Here is a 6,000-nt window from a genome sequence, read left to right as displayed (position 1 = left end):
TCGGAGACAACTTTGCTATAAAAATTAGGTAATACAAAGATCATACCCATGGCACATTTTAAACGCTTCAAGCTCATTTGTTCGCATCTTATTTCTGGATCAAGCTCACAAAAAATTGTTTCGCTTCTGAAACATATCATTAGCGCTACATGCGCAGTTCAAAGGTCAAAAGCTCTTGTCGTTTGCTGGCATTTAAGGGAACTGTATTCTAGTAGACGTTCATCAAAAGACGTGTGAGACTGCTTTTATTGGGTGTCCCTAGCTCGTTATGGTGTCAAAATTGGTGGCGGTTTTACTGAAGTTCTCGGAAACGCATTTGAAGGAGGCTCTTTTACGAGCGTCAGCCGATACAACGACTGATGTCCACTTAAAACGGTTGGATTATATCCTCAACATTATTTATTTCTTTTGACCTGTAAGGCAGGTAAGTGCGAAGCATTGTATATGTATTAGAGCAACCTAGGAAAATATTGCCTCCAATCCACGGTGTGTAGGTTGTTGGAAAGCAAATCTCTCAGGTACACCTACAGCAATTGGGCATGCAACGTCACTGAAATTCACACACGTGGCTCTACAAATATTGAACCCAGAGATTCTTCCAACCGTTATTTGTAATTCGCGGGGCAGCGTCCCGAATGCAGCAGCATTTGCCACGGCCGGGCTAAAGCGGCAGACGCCGCCGCTTTAGCCCTGGCATGCGTCAGTTCAAAGAAAACGGACCGGAGCGTCCTTCGGAGGGCGAGACAAAGCAACCTACCCATCCTGATGTGTTAGTTCAGGCTACAACACCGCGCAACAAAAGAGCAGGCACCGAAACAATTCCGCATGTGACATCAGTGATTCACATTTATACCAATTTAAACTAGTTCAGTGAGTTTGAGAATCGCGTGAAAGCTGAGGGAGGTTTTATAATCGCTATTATTCAGCGTCAGTTGCTTATTTCGCCTTTTGGAATACCTCTTGAAACACAACCCATCGGTATTCGCCAATTTAGAAAGTGGAGTTCCATTTATGCAAGCACTACGCAAAAGGTAGCGTTTCTCTAGCGGAAAGATGTCTCTATGTGGTCTCTGCATTTTATTTTTCCGCCCTTCAAACCAATCCTTAACGTGTTTTTGCCATACGAACAATAAATGCCGTCGGGTGCGGGTCACCGTGGAGGTGCTGTCGAAAAAGGTAATCAAGCCATCCGAACAAAGCGTGCAATGAACACGAAAGTGAGCCAAAAGAGACTCAAAAACACCGTCGCATAGCAGACCACAAAGCCGTCCCGTCTACGCATCCGCATGTGTTAGCAGGCACCTGTGGGCGGGGCACGCTAAGTAGCCCTTCCCCGTGCCATCAACACTCTGCTCCGTCAGTGAAAACTGCAGTCTTCTTCCCCAACCGCGCTTGGGGTTTCCTGTCGCGCACGACACGATGGAACCGCTGGCTTATACAGGTAAAAAGCTTTGCTTTAAAATTTATGCTCGAGTTCTCACTACAAAAGTTTGTTAAATTGTTTGCTTCGAAATATTTTGTGTTCGCAAGGCCTAGAAGCAATGATGTAATTCAGTAGATATTATTATAAACAAGAATTTAACGATTGTAGGAGCTACCTTTGCCGTCTAATTAGTTTCGGAACGATTCAGAGCCTGCTTGCTGCATTGCCTTGCAGAGGCTACGGCGTTGTTGGGCCTAGCCATTGGAAGCGGTTGTGATACTTGCCGCGGTGGCCTCTCGACGCTTCTTGAGGCGTGCGGCTCGTTCTTTATCTGTCCCCTGCCCTCGCTGCCTCCTCTTGGTTAAGTTCGACGACGAGGCCTGGGTTCTTTCAGTTACTCCTACTACCTTTCAATACCAGACGACGAATCCCAAAAAGGCGCCCCTTCGACAGTGTTTTTTATTGTGATTTTTTTTACTTCGTATTCGTTTTTTTTTCTCTTTTTATTTCTTTATTCTTCCCTTCTTTCTTCGGGAGAGCATGGAAAGCGGCGCTTTCAGCTATGGTGGCTAGGGAATCCCTATGTTCCCTAGTCTGCGCAGGTTCTTTAGGAACCGCTGCCAGCTACGGAACCACTCAACTGGCGCTGCGGCCACCGGGCACTGCGAAACGGGGAGAATGCGGCCATTGTAACTGTCGCTACAAAATAGTTCACGCTCGCGTGGTCCAGGTGCCCTGTCCGTCTGCTAGGGTGGTGTGCTGGCACAGGGCATTGGTCGGTAGCGCTTCTGTAGTCAGGCAATGGCGTCGATGCCGCTGTTGCGCCTGCTATTTGAAACCAGCTGCGTTTCTAAGGCTGCCGAGTCTTTCCGTGTCTTGAGGCCGCGAAAGAGATTCGGTTCGACACCAACATCCCCTGGACCTTCGCTCCCAGCAAAGACCTTCAAGAAGGAAGGGGCGGCTTACCGGTTAAGACCTCCTAGGCGTTCTCGCCCAGCATAGAGCTTCTCGAACCATTTGATTCTGCCTGCCTCCAGTGCTCGCAACCTCGTCCTCCTCCTTTTTTTCCTGTCGGTTTCCGACTTCCGCACGCGCACGCCGTCACCACCGGAACCAGCGCTTCGTTCTTTTCGTTTTTCGTAATCAGACTGCCGGCTCTTCAAAGCGCCTCCTCACAGCATGCATACAGACTCTGCGCACCAGAGCAGGTACGTAAGCAACAAAAATTTCCCCGCATTTCCCCGAGGGGAAGAATGTGAAAGTGCGAATGCACGAGTTGAATTTGCGCGGTTCGGTAATGTTCGTGAAAGATAGATCACACACACACACTCAACTACAAAAAAAGAAAGATGCATTTATTCACAGACACCTATTTGTGTTGTCGTTGTACTTGATTGCTAGAGCGGATCTCAGCTTTGAAATTTCGTGTCAGTACTCCTTTAAGCGGGTGCATTAGCCCTTCTCACGCCCGATTCCTGGCCAATCCCCCACGTGGGTATGTGCCATGCACATACACTTATTTGTGTTGTCGTTGTACTTGATTGCTAGAGCGGATCTCAGCTTTGAAATTTCGTGTCAGTACTCCTTTAAGCGGGTGCATTAGCCCTTCTCACGCCCGATTCCTGGCCAATCCCCCACGTGTGTATGTGCCATGTCAGCGGTCAGGCAGCGCGCGCCCATCTCCCCCCGTTACCAAGGAAGACGAGGAGCGCGCGCACCCGCAGCTGTTGCTATGTGGACGGACGGCGGTCGCCGGAATTCAGGGTCGCTTATAAAGTGCATTCGCACTTAAAACAATGTGGCCCAGGGACAGAGTCTACGCTTACATAACACAAATACGAAACAATCAAATAGATAACATCTGCAACATCACCGCATAACTGCTCTAATCAATTCGAATTTCTAAGAACAATTTATTACTTTAAAAAACGATGAACACTCCCTTATTGTTGCAATGTTATGTGGGAAAGCATTTGTTCAGTTATCGACAGGTATACAGACGAGTTTCGGGATTGTTTTGTTCGCGTAAAGATTTAGATAACTTTGTTGGGATGATCAACATGGGCTTAGATGTATCATTTGGAGAGGATACGATTGTGCGCGAAAGGAAAGCTGCTGTGGAACAGTGAGTGCAGGAGGAGAAGGATAAGAAAAGCGAAAGGAAAGGCCGAGAGGTTATCATCCACTCCTTCATTTCGTAGACAGCTCGTCTGCAGTGTTAAAACAATCCGATTGGGCTGACTTTTACTATAGTTTTCGTACTCTTCTCTTTGTTGTTTTTTCGTGTTTTCTTTCTCTCTGTTTTATTAAATTAGACCAAATTCTCTCTTCTGCTCAATTATATTGCCTGGCATGATTAAATGTAATGAAAACATAACTCTTCTTGGCCAATCCCTTAAGAGGGTATGCGCCATTTTTCGGGACACCACTACCACCTAATACAGGCTTGGAAACCGGTTTGCTACTCGGCACTGGGGAAGGGGTGTTCAGGGGATAAAAGAGAGGGCAGGCTAAAAAGAGGCGATGGGAGCTGGGTTACGCACACAGTTTCGTCTCTTCGTGGGCACTAGTCTCTCAGCTAAACCTGTGTTCTTCATAAAACTGTGAAGGGCTTTTGTTGCCTTCTGTGAACTCCATTGTAGGGTCGTTGCCCTAGAATAGTCGCGTTTGAACTGTTCATTTTCCAATCGGCTGAGCTCGGCTGCCAAAACGCGTCCTTCCGATGAGTACTGGGGGCAACAACAAAGCACATGTTCGATTGTCTCTTCAACCTCGCAGGCGTCGCAGTGTGCACTACTGGCCATCCCGATGAGGAAGGAGTAGGCTTTCGTGAAGGCCACTCCCAACCACAGCCTACAAAGTAAAGTAAACTGTGATCGAGACAGCCCACATGGAAGACGACCATGAGGTAGAGGGTCTTGGTTGTGGAGGTGCGGATGCACAAAATCCGGTGTATTCCATTCAGTAATGGAGGTACTGCACGCGAACTGACGAAGCAGCCTAGCGGCATCAGTCCTTGAGTGGTAAAAAAATTAGGATTGGCTTATCTCGGCTATGCAAGGATATACGAAGGCTAAGTTAAGCTTTTGCTGATTATTCTTAGCTTTCCTGGTTGTCTAGGATTTGCTTGATTATCCTGGTTACTGCTTCTTCAATAAGACACTCATGGTATACGTGTTCTAAGACATATGTATATTTATCAAGCGGCTCCGGCGCAGCGTCACCAATCGCCCCAGAAATAAGCTGGTTCCAGAGGCGCACGCCAGTGTTGTTTCGACGCAGGAGCCATCGGTTTCACACCCGGCCACTTCTCCAATGATAATCAAGTGGAGCGGGTCGCCACGTGCGGAACGGAGGTCGGCGAAGACGCTGGACGCCTGGGGTGTGCTTCCACAGGCGCACGCCGATGTTGCTGCGACGCAGTAGCCATCGGTTCCAACCCCGGCCACCCCTCACATGATCATCAAGTGGACCGGGCCGGCCCACGCCGCGCTTCCGCAGCACAGCTCTCCATGATCCACGTAAAACTGCTCGACCTCGGTCAGTGTAGGTCACGCTACAAAATAACAGCCACGCTGTTTACCATGCAGTGTCTTTAAGAAAAACCTTACAGTATCTGGAATAGCATATTATCAGGAGCAGAAGGTATTTTTGTCAGGCTTACACCAACCACATCGGTTTCTTTATAGAATGTATTTATTAGCATCGAGCGGCTAATCTTGATGTGCTGAATAAATCAGAAAATTAGATCACTTGGAATGTAAAGCACGATAACCAGAATATATTCAAAGGAGTGTTTATGTTGCGTAATGTAGATCGGAAAAGGTTTTTCTTGAAGCAGATTGACCATTTTGTACAGTCATGCATGATTTTTATTACAGCTTTGAAAGACTTCAGTTAGTTGTAGGCTACACAAGAATGCCGATAAAACCTCAGAAAATCCTTGATCTCGATTTGTAAACGATGGCATTACTCCTGCAGACAGCATTGATGCATTTACTGGAATATTTGTAATTATACTTTGGTTGGGAGTGGGCAGGAATTTGTCTTGAGAGGGCGAACCCTTTGCACAGTGATTGTATCGGGAGGGTGGGGGACTGTTAAGTTCGGGCACCTCAATTAATTAAAACTACCTGGCAACTCGATATCATTAGTTAGGTATAGCGTGTTTACCTATGCTGTGCTTCCTTTCACGCCAGCCGAGGTGACTTGGACGCGAGGGACGTAAGGAGAAGCCGATGAGGCTTCTTTATTATTCGCCATGCATTTGTGTTCACCTGACGACCGGGCTCGGAGAGGAGGTATACAAATACGTCAGTCACCCCATTGTAGTTTAAACGATGTCAGCTTTCGAGGGACGGTTTCCTTGCGTTAGTTTGGGAAACCGGTGCAGGGGAACCGTTCACATTTTAACGAACACGATTACTGCCAGGAGATTGCCCGAACCGCACGTGAACTGGAGGTCAACCAAGGGGTCAAAGGTATAGGAAGAGGGCACCAGACGTTCTGTATACGACCGTCGCACAACTCAAAGCTACTGGGCGAAGTTTCCATCCGTCACAGATCTGAGCCTGGCC

General features: G+C 47.7%; 1 long non-coding RNA gene across 1 annotated transcript in view; it reads left to right on the top strand.

The window, feature by feature from the left end:
* Positions 1–267: 267 nt before the first annotated feature.
* The window catches only part of LOC144167242 (uncharacterized), a 174,435-nt gene continuing 168,702 nt past the window's right edge, over positions 268–6,000 (top strand). The window contains exon 1 of the long non-coding RNA XR_013321897.1: positions 268–424. This is a non-coding gene — a long non-coding RNA (uncharacterized LOC144167242). The remainder of the gene's footprint in view (positions 425–6,000) is intronic.

Source organism: Haemaphysalis longicornis, unplaced genomic scaffold, assembly GCF_048455015.1.
Source record: "Haemaphysalis longicornis isolate Haplotype H1 unplaced genomic scaffold, Haemaphysalis longicornis Haplotype H1 scaffold_2, whole genome shotgun sequence".
NCBI lineage: Eukaryota > Metazoa > Arthropoda > Arachnida > Ixodida > Ixodidae > Haemaphysalis > Haemaphysalis longicornis.
This window is presented reverse-complemented; position numbering and strand designations above follow the sequence as displayed.